Source organism: Cervus elaphus, chromosome 22, assembly GCF_910594005.1.
Source record: "Cervus elaphus chromosome 22, mCerEla1.1, whole genome shotgun sequence".
Taxonomy (NCBI): Eukaryota; Metazoa; Chordata; class Mammalia; order Artiodactyla; family Cervidae; genus Cervus; species Cervus elaphus.
In genome coordinates, this window is record NC_057836.1 from 37874335 (window position 1) to 37889606 (window position 15272).

Consider the following 15272-nt stretch of genomic DNA (forward strand, 5'->3'; position numbering starts at 1 on the left):
TGTCAATGTATGACAAAAACCACTACAATATTGTAAAGTAATTAGCCTCCAACTAATAAAAATAAATGAAAAAAAAAAAGAGAAAGTGGTAAATGAATGGTTGAGACTTGCAAGTGTGCAATGACTTTATTCTCTCTCTGTTTCTCTTCTGATTCCACAGAACTCTACAATTATTAACTTTTCTATACCAAAATGTTTCTCCTTAAAAGGTTTGCAATGGAATAGAATTCAACATTAAAATATCTGTGATCTCTTAGCAGTCTCCAACCTGTTTGGCAGGGGAGATGGTTTGGGGGTGGTTCAAGCACATTACATTTATTGTGCACTTTATTATTACACCAGCTCTATCTCAGATCATCAGACATTAGATCCTGGAGGTTGGGGACCCCTGTCTTATATAATCCTTTTCAAGATTGGTTAAGGATTTTATTCACAGTGGTGGGAAAAGTGTAAGCAAAATATATTCCTTCCCCCCACCCCCACCCCCACCCCCAAGGGTGAATCTTTTCATCCAATATTACGTGTACTACAAAGGAACATGCAGTTTCAGGCCATTCTGGGCATTTTCTAAGTTAGCCCTGGCTTGCAGCATGAAGGACCAACATTTTCTCAACCTTTCTTAGCTACCTTCTGGGGATGAGAGACAGAGGCTTCTCAGGCCTCATGAAAAGTTCACTTTCTCTTCTTGCCATGTGGCACCACCAATCCTGCCATTATGGTAAACAAGTAACAAGGTAGGAAGCTCAAATAAGATGGGGACCTGGGGTTGTAAGAATGGGGAAAATAACAAAATTCAAGAAATTCCAAACAGGAGCACCCTGTCCTTTTCTAATTACCTGTTCTAATTATTATCTATTCAATCGACTAACAGAAATACTTGAGAAGTAGAATGTATCAGGTACCCTCTGGGCAATTAAGCTTGCTTCAGCATGCTGAGATCACCGTCGGATGGCCATGCTTCTTTCCTCTATGAAATAGAAGACATGGGACCACATAAGACCCCAAGGTTGGAGCAACTCCACGAAATAGTCAAAACAAGGACTGGGAATAAAAGCATGAGATGGTCTTCAATTTTACGTTTTGTGCTGTAAGTATTTTTGCATATTTCTTTCTCTTAAAAAATAAGAGAAAATAAGAGGAAGATAATAACTTATTATGCTCAATGTGAAAGAAAAATAATCTGGGGCTTTTACCATTAATCGTGTAGCAGTGCCTCTGGATAGAACTTTCAGAGATGAAAGAAACTTTATATATATGCATTATGCCATTTGGTAAACTACTAGCTGTAGGTCAGTACTGAACACTTAAAATTTGGTTTGTGTGACTGAGGAAACTAATTTTTAAATTTAATTTAGTTTAAATTTATACAGCCACATGTGACTAGTAGCCACCATACTGTGCACTATGAATCTAGAGATTTTCTTGCCAGGGAAGAAGCAGTGATGAGGTTTGTTACCCTTGATCTTCAACACAGTCAAATTTGTTCACTTCCACCCTTCTTAAGATTAGTCTGGGGACTGAACAGGTCAAGAGTTCAAATGCGTGTGGAATTCTTTAAGGAAAGATATCTCACCAGCAGAAGGCTGAGAAGGCAGTGCTGTTGATACATTTAATTTTATCATGACTAAAGAGTAAAAGACCTACTAAGTCAGAATAACCCTCTGACTTATTATGACTCTCAGAGCTAGGAGCATTTCTAGTTTAGTGCCTGCAAAGAAGAGCCATTTATCTTTGGCCAAGATAATCTGAAAAATCAGAAACTCACCTTCTAGATTTGAGGAAGTACTTTAAATTCAGTCTTGGTTTGCTGTTGAGAGGGACGTGGAGAATCAATATAACTTTAATTTTTAAAATTAAGCAGAAATTGAATAATGTTATTATTCAATCAATTTAGAATAATTCAATTTATTCATCGTTCAGAATTGAATACTAAGGATTCAGACTTCCAAAATAGATTTTTAATTAATAAAAATAATGTCTAATTAGTTATGTCTTTCAGAAATATTTTATGTACACTTTTTTCCCAGTAATTGAATTTGTTGAGAAATAGCTTGTCATTTAAAAAATAAATGTACTGAGCTCCTACTGTGTGTCATGCATTGTGTTTGGCAAATACAGCTAATTTATGCTGTTTTTTAGAAGAGGAAAATAAGGCTGAGAATAGGTCAGTAACTCACCAGTGATCATGGCTTGACAAGCACCACTTCATAAGGTGTAAAGCCAGATTCCAGCTCATGTCTACCTGATGACAAGTCCATGCTTATCAGAAGGCAAAACATTTCCTTCTGCCAGTTACATTCACCTATTTTATTTAACCAAGCTACTCAGTTTGTTTGGGTTCACTTTTGTGATGTATCTCCCACCAAAGGATGCTGATGATCTTAAAGAATTTACAAGTTCCAGGCTTAGATTCTTGGCAACCAGACTATGCTGACTGATGCGTCATCACACCTGGCACTAAACCCTGTAGCTTATTGGAGTGCCAGGGTTTCTGCTAATGGGGCAAAGTTATGGGAAAATCATTTCCCTTCTAAGCCAAATTCCATTTAATTGCTCTTGTTTACCTGGTGGGAAAAGATTTACATTCCACAGCTCAAGCAAATCAATACTGTGATTTAGCCTGGAGTTACATTAGCTAAATGACAAGAATATAAAGTCAAGAGATCAACTTCTACAGTATTGGCTAAGATAATGTAACAGTAAAGAGTCTGCCAAAAGACTAATCTTCTCCCAAGCTCTAATCAATTCTTAAGGGAAATTGTCAGTCCAAATCAATAAGAACTTGATGGTATGATGAGCATTATAACCTTACATTTTTGGAGAAGGAAATAGAAAAGGTTTGAATAAAGTAATTTAATTCTCTTCTAAATCTTAGTCATAGAGCACATAACACAGAGCCAAGAACCACTAGCTCCTTTTCTCCAATTTTACCTATTATTTGAAATTGATACAGCTCTCCAGTGATATTAACATCAGAAATTACATCACATATTAAGTAATTTGGAAATAGGCAAGAGAGTATTGTTTCCATTGCAAAACTTTAATGAGAAGGTTTGTATTCTTCCCTTTCGTAACTTAGCACAGGTTGTGCAGGATGGAGCCTGGATGTGTGGGTTCAAGTCTCAGGTCTATCATTTACCAACTTAATATTTAACCTGTTTTCTGCCTCAGTTTTAGACTAGAATTCATTTCATAAGCCTGTTAGGTTAATGTGTAAAGCCATTAAAATATTGTCTGACCCATATTTCAGAGTTTATCTTCTGTATTCATAAATAATAAAATTGCTATTTTTATTATCTTTAAAATTTTTTGTTATTATTTTTGCTAATGTTTTTCATATTGATTGAATGTCATTTTTTAGCTTTTAAAAATACTTGCATTATTTTGACCCATTTGTTCTGATTCATGGTTTTTCTCTTCTGTCAAACCATGTCTTTATTTATTTGAAACAGATTTATGATCTGTCATCTTTCAGCCACATGTCCCATTAGATTCCAAGTAAGAAGCTTAGAATCCTGTAAAACTTTGTCTTCAGAGAGGGTGAAAATAATGCTTCCCCAAATGATTTTTTTTCCAGTGGCAGCAAAAATTTTGAGAATTCTAAAACACTCTTTCCTTCAACAGTTATCTAAAATTAAGCCATGCACATCTGACCACCATGCAACCTCCAAATTTCACTGCTATGATTGTCTCAGGTATGTTTACCTTCAACAGACTTAGCCCCTCCTCCTCCTTCTCCTCCTCCTCCCCCCCAGCCTGCTGAATTCCTGTTTGCTGTGAAGAGTGGTGACAAACCCTAATCTGAACTAGACCACATTTAGATGAAGTCAGATGGAGGACTTGGCCTCACACCAAACCTTAAAGCAGAGGGGAAGGGTGGAAACTGCTGTCTTGTAAATAGCGAGCCACCCAGTGCGTAAGCCCTGAAAACATGTAAATAACACTACGTCTCATATGCTTTAATTCTCAATTTTGTTATGCTACCTTTGCCAGCTAGTTTAACTGAGTATGATTTGCAATGTTATTTTATTGAACATTTTTTGACAATTTGAATACAGCTTTGAACTCAGTATTAAATCCTCTTCTGGCTCGGCAGATTGCAAAATTTCATGCTCTGTCTACACATCAAATCCTACGTCTGGAGGGGAATTCAGACTTGACCTGGTCCAGCACATCCAGAAAACACTGCATTTGAACTTTCTTATAACAGATGGTATCTCAAACTATGCTAAATGACATCCATATAAGAATATTAATTGTATTATTAAAGACTTTCTCACAAAGGTTAACATTAAGTTTGGCTTCCATTTCTTATAAATTCATGTAATTTTGTCTTCTTGTTTAAGGATCTCTAGCCAATTCCAGTGTCTGGACCAGTAAGTTTAATCACCATTTTGTGACTAAGGAGGAAACAAAATATCATAAATTATGTTAACAATTTAGTTATAAATTTTTGTGTCAGCTTTATGTGTCAGGTTTGGGACTGGTCAATTTTTGTTAATCCATCAGGGATCCAGTGTTGGAAAAGTCCCAGAGAAAAGCTACTCTGAAGAACTCTCAGATAATCAACTCAATCCTGGCAGTCCTTTTATAGGGATTTTGAAATGACCAGAAACTCTACCAGCATAATACCTGAAGCTTTGGCCCAACAGGAATTTAAATTATAACTACATTACTTTCTAATGTTTTTGTGAGAATTACATAAGAAAAAAAAATTTATGTGGTCAAAGGAAGGAAAGTTTGCTTTAATCAATGCCCCAATGATTGAATAGCATATATTCAATAACAGTGAAGATTTACCTCAAAACCATTGGACCTTCTATCCTCCTAGTTTCTATTATTATTTAGAATTATTTTTCAGTTATAAGTTGACAAAGATATGTTGCTTTAAAATATTAAATATATGACATTTTAAAATCACATTGATTTTAAACTTCGCTTTAGTTACATTTTTTTAATGTATTCAAATTGTAGAATACTTCATAATCAGCATCTAATAGCTGTTCATTTCATTTATGATTAAATAGTCTTTTCATCAATCTATTTATTTTCTAAAGTCATTTTCCCCTCAAAAGAAACGAATTGCTGTGTTGTGTGTTTTCTTGGGAACCATTCAAGCTGTATGTGGAGACTTCTGTTCTTCTTCTCTCCAATTGTTCTCTGTTTCTGAGACAGAGGATGGGTTGTATTTCCCTAAGCCATGGCAGTTCAGTGAGGCACTGCTGAGGTACTAAAGAACGATGAACAGAACTGAAGTGTATCATGTCCAAGCCAAAACATTCAGTTACCGCTGCCAGACCCACCAGCCCAAAGCTCTCTTCCCCTGCTGAGTGACAACGGAAGAAACCTTGTGTTGAAATTGTAGAGACACGAGATCAAAACAGCCTACATCACTGAGTTGCCTCAAGAAGGACAGTTGTTGGAGGAGACCTATGTCCACACTTGGTTTTAACTGAATGAGAAATGAACTTTTTTTTTTTTTTGTATGTTAAGTTGGAGATCTGGGAGCTTTCTATTATTGCAGGAGAACTTGATCTATCTTAATATAACTAGAAAGAGATAAAACAAATCTCAGGATAAACTAACTTCCTTGGGATTCTTACTAATAACCTATTTAGACCTTGTCTCAAAGAGATCAGTCAACTTCCACAACAAGTGTTGGTTCAGTATCTAATATTTCTAGACACTACACAAGATACCTGTGAGAGAAAGATTGTGAGGATACAACCCCTTGACTTTAGATCATATAGAAGTACTTCCTAGGGTTTTGTTGAGCCATTCAGTGTTGGGAAACTTTACTGAAAACATTTTTTTTATTACCAAAAGAAATTTGTTTATCTGAAAATGGTGCATACACACATTGTGTGTACACATCATACATCCTTAATGCACTCAGTCTGCATGAATGTTTTAAACATAGGTGTATGTATATATTTGAAGGAGTAGAGGGGAGAGAGAGAAAGATACAAGGCACCACATTCTTCACTTGGTCTTTTGCTAAATTCCAAAAGCCAGACAGAAGAAATTTGTAATCAGTATAATTGTGATCTACTTGACACTGTCTTGCACAGAATAAAAATGGTTCCCTGATAACATGGAAATCACATATTTTATTTCCAGCCAGTGTCTAACTGGTCATTTCGTTTGTTTTTTCTTTATTTTGTAGAACAGGTTGAAATTGTCTGAAATGAATTAGTGCAATAAATAAATAAATATATATATATATATAATTTTTTACTATTACATTGTGAGTGCTTAGTCACTCAGTCATGTCCAACTCTTTGCAACCCCATGGACTATAGCCCACCAGGCTCATCTGTCCATGGGATTCTCCAGGCATGAATCCGGAGTGGAGAACTTCCCAACACAGGGATCAAATCCAGGTCTCCCTCATTGCAGGCAGATTCTTTACCATCTTGAGCCACCAGGGAAACCAGTGTATATATTATGTACATATTATTACATTGTATGTACACTTAGTTGCAGTTTTTTGTCCTAAATTAAATGTAGATTTTATTGAATTGCTATTAATGCCAAAGAACTGCTGTTCAGTCACATAACCATTTCATAGTTGCACCTTACCTTGCCTCTGACCTATTACCTATGCCACTGGGCAGTGACATACCCATCATATTCACATAAGTAAAAATACTAATTTGTGGGAAAGAAACTTATGGAAAATCTGGCCTTAGCTTTTCTTTATTTAGTTGAATAATCTAGTTATTGAAATGATCAACGATGAAGAGATTATTATTAACATTTCTATCATCCTTTTCTGGCATCCGGTCCCATCACTTCATGGCAAATAGATGGAGAAACAGTGGAAACAGTGGCTGACTTTATTTTTCTGGGCTCCAAAATCACTGCAGATGATGATTGCAGCCATGAAATTGAAAGATGCTTACTCCTTGGAAGGAAAGTTATGACCAACCTAGACAGCATATTAAAAAGCAGAGACATTACTTTGTCAACAAAGGTCCGTCTAGTCAAGGCTATGGTTTTTCCTGTGGTCATGTATGGCTGTGAGAGTTGGACTATAAAGAAAGCTGAGCACCAAAGAATTGATGCTTTTGAACCGTGGTGTTGGAGAAGACTCTTGAGAGTCACTTGGACTGCAAGGAGATTCAACCAGTCCATCCTAAAGGAGATCAGTCCTTAGTGTTCATTGGAAGGACTGTTGCTAAAGCTGAAACTCCAATACTTTGGCCACCTGATGTGAAGAGCTGACTCATCTGAAAAGACGCTGATGCTGGGAAAGATTGAGGGCAGAAGGAGAAGGGGACGACAGAGGATGAGATGGTTGGATGGCATCACTGACTCGATGGACATGGGTTTGGGTGGACTCCAGGAGTTGGTGATGGACAGGGAGGCCTGGCGTGCTGAGGTTCATGGGGTCACAAAGAGTCAGACATGACTGAGCAACTGAACTGAACTGATCATCCTTTTCATGACTAAGTGTTTTTAAAAACATGTATTTCAACCCTACAGTACCTCCTTTGAGTGGCTGATGGTGTTCTCATGTCACATATTAGAAAAGTAGGACTAACTAACCTATCTTAAGACACACAGGTATCAAGTGAACAAACTATCATCCAAACTTGGATCAGTACTCTGCTAACATATGTCATCACATTTTTTAATATAAAAAATCCTATTTGCAAATGTGCAGGCATGCTCAAGCCATGTCTGACTCCTTGCAACCCCATGGTCTGTAGCCCACTAGGCTTCTCTTCCATGGGATTCTCCAGGCAAGAATACTGGAGTGGACTGCCATGCCCTCCTCCAGGGGATTTTCCCCACCCAGGGATTGAACCCAGGTCTCCTACATTGCGGGTGGACTCTTTACCATCTAAGCCACAAGGGTAGACTCCAGTTTGCTCTAGAAGTGCCTAAATAATCTCTAACAGCATTTCTAGAGCACTAATGATGGGTCACCTGCATCAGAGTCAGCCGAGGTACTTGCTAATAATGCAGATTCCTAGTCCCCTACCTAAACTTGATGAGTCAAAATCTTCTAAAGAAGGTTTCATAAATTTTCATTTTTTACTTGTTTTCCAGATGACTCTAATACACAGTAAAGTTTGAGAACTGCTGAGACATACTTAATCATTCCCAAACAACTGGGAGACTCTCTCAACCCTTACAGAAGTGACTGATTTTATCATGAGAACACCTCAATAAGCTGCCTATGTTTGACCACTTCACCTGTGTCAAGAATCTGAACAGTGAATGCAGTTTAGCTAGTAGTAGGGGCCAAAGAGATGCAGTGGTAACCAAAGAGTAAGTGGTAACAAGAGGAATGTGTGTTAGTCGCTCAGTAGTGTCCGACTGTTGCAACGCTGTGGACTGCAGCCCACCAGGCTCCTCTGTCCACGGGGATTCTCCAGGCAAGAATACTGGAGTGGGTTGCCATCCCCTTCTCCAATACTTTTTCTTAATTTGCAGAATAATTTGAAGAAACACTTAACATAAGTATACTAATGGGTTAATCTTAAATATGACATTGAATGCTATCTTTAGGAAATATTAAAAAAGCCAAAATGTATAAATTTGGAGACTTATGCTAAGGAAGAATTGGAATATAAAAAATGAAAATGAAACAGGTGGCTGGGAGTGGTGTAGTGTAGTTAGTCAAGCAGTTGTCTACCCCTGGGTGGAGAGAAGAGAAACAGAGACAAGTAGAGGGTGTGGAGAGTAGCATTTGAGAACAAAACACTGTCTTTACACAAATTCTTTTAACCCAGGGTTAAGTGGTGGTATCCTGTTTTGCAGTTTCAAAATTTGAGTCACAGAGTTCCATGAATTGCCAAAGTTCAATCGGTTAGTCAATGGCAGAACCAACCATACTCCAGTGACTCCAAACCCACTGCTTTTCCACCCAATTATGTTGCATTTTCTTTTGTTTTAAGCCTTCCAAATAATTTTCAGTTCATCTGAAGATATTGTATCTGTCCGAGTCAATTTGAACTAATATGGAAGAGCACTGGTAAGCACTTAGCATTTTTGAGCATTTCTTGCAATTTTTCTCCCTTTGGAATAATTAAAAACTGTTGTGTTTTAATTACAGTGATTTTTAAGATGCTCCAGATTTCTTCCAAAGTGCTTTTATATTTTCTTCCTCTACCTTTCATCATAAGATTTCTAAACTCTTCTGTATCCCAGTGGAATTTTTCCTTAAGAAGAAACACTAAACTGATATAGTCCACCTGAGTAACAGGGTGGAGGAGGACACAAAATAAGCTCCACTGAATAGTCAGTGGAAATGATTTCAGGTAGCTCTTCCTGGTTGAAAACAGTGTAAAAGAATACTCTTGCTCCAAGTCATTTGGAGACAATTTACAGGCAACAAACAACATGGTCTACATAAAAGTAATAATTCTGATTTCCATGTGTCATCTGCACATTGCACAACTCTGCAAATTGTTCATAGAAACAGAAATTAGGGGAAAGAAGTAATTCTGCAATATGCTATGATTAAAGAGTCACCAAGCATCCCTTACTTGGCTGATAGTTAAGATATATGTTTGTTTATTTAAAAAACTGCAAATTGAATAGAATGTCTCCAACTATAATGTGCAAATAAAATAGGTAATTGTATTTTGAAGGTAGCAGTGCCCTTCCCACAAATAATCAGGCTTTTCTACCCATTAAGAATCACCTTAAAAAAAATAAATAAATAAAAAATAAAATAAATAAAATTTTAATAAATCAAAAAAACAAACAAACAAACAAAAAGAATCACCTTCCTGCAGTATATTTAGGAAAGAAATGACAGTTTATATTTATTTCTGAATCATCACTGATTGCTACTCACTTGAGGTATATGGTTCTCATCTCTCCTTCTTGATGTGTCACTGCCAGCTCTTCAAGGGATTCCACAGAACAGGAGATGCTCAAGCAAGTGGTGGCTGAGCATGAGATAGCCCTGAATTCTATTGATGGTTTTGTCATTTCAGTCTTTTTTTAAAAAACCACTTTGTTGTGGTATGATTGATGTGTAAAAGCTACACATATTTAGTAATATGCAACTTTCTGAGTTTGAGGATAACTATTCACCATGAAACCAGCACCATCACCAATAGACACATATCCATAACCTCCCAAAGTTTTCTCCCATTCCCTTTTTATAATAATAATAGTAATTTATTATTTTTGTTATAGAACGTATAACATAAGTTCTACCCTCTTAGAGAATTTTAAGTATACAGTACAGTATTGCAATCTATAGGCACTATGCTGTGTAGCAGATCTCCTGAACTAATTTATGGTATATAACTGCAACTTTGTACACTTTGTAATATTCCCCACATCCCCATAGTTACACCTGGCAATCACCAGTGTGCCCTGTGCTTCTGTGAGTTTCACTGTTTTAGATTATATTGGGTTAACCAAAAAGTTCTTTCGGACTTTTCTGTAAGATGTTACAGAAAAAGTTGAATGAACTTTTTGGCCAAACCAATAGTAGCTCAGCTGGTAAAGAATCCACCTGCAATGCAGGAGACCTGGATTCGATCCCTGGATTGGGAAGATCCCCTGGAGAAGGGAACGGCTACCCACTCCAGTATTCTGGCCTGGAGAATTCCATGGACTCTATAATCCATGGGGTCACAAAGAGTTGGATACAACTAAGTGACTTACCGATAAATATAAGTGAGATCATACAGTATTTGTCTTTCTGTGTTAGACTTACTTCACTTAGTATAGTCTCCTCCAGATCTATCTGGGTTGCTGTAAATGGTAAGATATCCTTCTTTTACAAGGCTGAATACTCTTATTTATTTTATCACATTTTCTTTATCCATTCATTTGTCAATGGACATTTAGGTTGTCACAATATCTTGGTTACCGTGAATAATGCTGCAATGAACATGGGAGTACAAGTATCTCTTTGAGATCCTTATTTCAGATCTTTTGGATAAATACCCAGAAGGGGGGTTTCTGGGTTATCATATGATAGTTCTATCTTTGATTGTGTCATGGCCTTCATCACTGCCATCTCACGATTATGGACATGTTGCTGGCTGTTCTTAAGCACTACAAAGAACAAAAGAGAATTGTAATTCTTGCAGAAAAAATTTTGACCAAGCACTTAGTATTTCCATAATCTAAAATCCCCAAATTTAATTCCTTATACCCAGTATCATATAGCCACCAATGCCTTGTGCTGTGCTTACACTCAGTCGTGTCTGACTCTTTGCAACCCCATGGGTTGTAGCCCACCAGGCTCTTCTGTCCATGGGCTTCTCCAGACAAGAATACAGGAGTGGGTTGCCATGTCCTCCTCCAGAGGATCTTTCCAACCCAAGGATTGAACTGAGGTCTCCTGCATTGCAGCCAGATTCTTTACCAGCATAGCCACTTATAGGAGTTCCTAACCTCCTCACTTCTTGTCCCAAGTCTCACTTTTCTGTCCAAGCTATAACACCATTTTTTTTATTCCTCTACCATTTGAATACAAAACCTACTTTTGGGAAAGTTTCAGTCATTATCCAAAAGGTTTATCATCTCAGGACTCAACTCCTTAGCAGTACTTTCCTGAAGTCTAAGGTTTTCTCTTGACTGCTAAAAAAACAAGAAGAAGAAACTAAACATAGCAAAATTTATGGGTTTCGGCAAAAGCAGTGCTTAGAGGGAAGTTTTTAGAACTGATGTCCAACTCTTTTGTGACCCCAAGGACGGTAGCCCACAAGGCTCCTCTGTTCATGGGATATCACAGGCAAGAATACTAGAGTAAGTTGCCATTTCCTTCTCCAGGGAATCTTCCTGACCCAGGGATTAAACCTGCGTCTCCTGCTTGGCAAGTGGGTTCTCTACCACTGAGCCACCTGGGACCCCGAAGTTCTCACCTTTGTTGTTCAGTTGCTCAGTTGTGTCCCACTCTTTGCGAGACTATGGACTGCAGCATGCTAGGATTTCCTGTCCTTCACCATCTCCTGGAATTTGCTCAAACTCATGTCCATTGAGTCAGTGATGCCATCCAACCATCTAGTCCTCTGTCATCCCTTTCTCCTTCCACCCTCAATCTTTCCCAGCATCAGGGTCTTTTCTAATGAGTCAGTTCTTCGCATCAGGTGGCCAAAGCATTGGAGCTTCAGCTTCAGCATCTGTCCTTCCAATGAATATTCAAGGCTGATCTCCTTTAGGATTAATTGGTTTGATGTTTTTGCAGTCCAAGGGACTCTAAAGAGTCTTCTCCAACACCACAGTTCAAAAGCATCAGTTCTTTCGCACTCAGCCTTCGTTATGGTCCAACTTTCACATCCATACATGACTACTAGAAAAACCATAGCTTTTATTATATGGACTTTCATTGGCAAAGTGATGTCTCTGCTTTTTATAACTCTGTCTAGGTTGGTCATAGCTTTTTTTCCCAAGGAATCTTTTAACTTCATGGCTGCAGTCACCATCTGCAGTGATTTTGAAGCCCAAAAAAATAAAGTCAGCCACTGTTTCCACTGTTTCCCCATCTACTTTCCATGAAGTGATGGGACCAAATGCCATGATCTTCATTTTTTGAATGTCAAGTTTTAAGCCCGCTCTTTTCACTCTCCTCTTTCACTTTCATCAAGAGATTCTTTGGTTCTTCTTCCCTTTCTGCCATAAGGGAGGTATCATCTGAGTATCTGAGGTTATTGATATTCCTCCTGGCAATTTTGATTCCAGCTTGTGCTTCATCCAGCTCAGCATTTTGCATGAGGTACTTTGCATATAAGTTAAATAAGCAGGATGACAATATACAGCTTTGATGCACCCCCTACCCCAATTTGGAACCAGTCCATTGTTCCATGTCCAGTTCTAATTGTTGCTTCTTGACCTGCATACAGGTTTTGCAGGAGACAGGTAAGATGATCTGGTATTCCCATCTCTTGGAGAATTTTCCAGTTTGTTGTGATTCACACAGTCAAAGGCTTTTGCAGAAGTAGATGTTTTTCTGGAATTGTCTTGCTTTTTACTATGATCCAATGGATGTTGGCAAGTTGATCTCTGGTTCCTCTGCCTCTTCTAAATCCAGCTTATACATCTGGAAGTTCTTGGTTCATGTACTGTTTGAAGCCTAGCTTAGAGGATTTTGAGCATTACTTTGCTAGCACATGAAATGAGTGCAATTGTGCAGTAGTTTGAACATCGTTTGGCATTGCCCTTCTTTGGGATTGGAATGAAAACTGAAAGAAGGAGGGGATATATGTATTCTTAGAGCTGATTCACATTGTTGTATAACAGAAACCAACACAACATTGTACAACAGCTATTCTCTAATAAAAATAAAATAATTAAATCCAAGATAATCAAAGGTAAAGAACTAATAAGAATTATAGCAGAAATCAATTAAAATGAAAAGAGAACCAATAGAGAATATTAATAAAATCAAATAATATGGTTCTTTGATAAGATCAATAAAATCAATTTTTCTAGTCAGGCTTTGAAAAAGGGAGGATACAACCTGCTAATATCTGAAATGAAAATAGGGATATCATTACCAATCCTGCGGATATTAAAAGGACAATAAAAGAATCCTATTAATATGAACAGGTCTATATCCACAAATATGATAGCATATATGAAATGGTCCAATTCCCTGAAAGACACAATTTGCCAAAACTAACACAAGAAGAAATAGGCAATCTGAATAGTCCTCTCTTTATTTAAGAAATTGAATCAATAACTAATGATCTTTCAAAACAAAAAGCACCAGGCCCAGATGGGTTCACTAGTAAATCCTACCATATATTCAGGGAAGAAATAATGCCAGTTTTCTACTCTCTCTTTCAGAGAATAGAAATAGAAGGAATGCTTCCTAATTCATTCATGATGCCAACATTACCCTGATACCAAAACCAAAGACAATAAGAGAAATCTACATACATCTTTCATGGCATAGATGAAAAAATCCTCAAAAATTTAGCAAATCAAATCCAAAAAGGTATGAAGAGAATTAAACACAACCACTAGGTGGGATTTACCCCAAGTATGTAAACAGGTTTAATATTTTAAAAATTAGTCAACAGGTTGTTGATATCAACATTAATCATATCAATAGCATAAGTCTTTGATAAAATCCAACACCCATTTTTAATGAAAACTCTTAGCAAACTTGGTGTAGAGAGGATATTCAACTTGATAAAGAATGTATATAATAAACATAAAGTTAACATCACACTTAGTAGCAAGAAACTCAAATCTTTCTGACCAGGATAAGGTAAGGATGTCTCCTCTTTCAACATCTCCTTTTCAACATCATACTGGAAGTCCTTGCTAATGCAATAAAACAAGAAAAGGGAATAAAAGGTATACTTATTGGGAACAAGAACAAAAGCATCCTCATTCACAGATGATATGATATTTTATGTAGATAATCTGAAATAATCAGCAAAGAAATCTTGAAACTAATAACCAATCATAGCAAAGTTGCAATATGCAAAGTTAATATACAAAAGTCAAATGCTTTCCTATATAACAGCAATGAACAAATGGAATTTGAAGTTAAAAGCACAATACCATCTACATTAGCACCCCCCAAATGAAATATTTAGGTGTAAATATAACAAGTATACACAAGACCTGGATAAACAAACTGTAAGACTCTGATGAATAAAATAAAAAACTAAATAAATATAGATATTCCATGCCCATGAATAGGAATACTCAATATTGTCAAGATATCAGTTCTCCCCAACTTGATCTATAGATTCAATGTAATTCCAACCAAAATTATGTCAAGAAAATGAGAAGACAAGCCACAGACTTACAAAAGAAACATCTGATAAAGGACATTTATCCAAAATATAAAAAGAATTCTTAAAACTTAACCAGAAGCAAACTACCCAATGTAAAAAAAAAAAAAAAATGGTCTAAACACCTTAACATATATAGATGACAAATAAGCATATAAAAAGATGCTTCACTTTATATGTCATTAGAAAGATGCATATCAAAACAAGAAGATACCACTACACCGTTTTTAGAATAGCCAAAGTGTAGAACATAGACAATACCAAATGCTGGTGAAGATGTGGAACAATAGGAATTCTCAGTTATTCCTGGTGGAAATATTAAATAGTGGAAATTCAAAATGGCAATTAGTGGAAAACAATTTAGTGGTTTCTTACAAAACTGGACAAACCCTTATTATATGGTTCAGTGAATCCACTCCTTGGTATTTACCCAAAGAAGCTGAAAACTTATATTCACACAAAAATTTGCACATGGATGTTTATGGTAGCTTTATTTATAATTGCCCAAACTTAGAAGCAACCTAGATATCCTCCAATAGA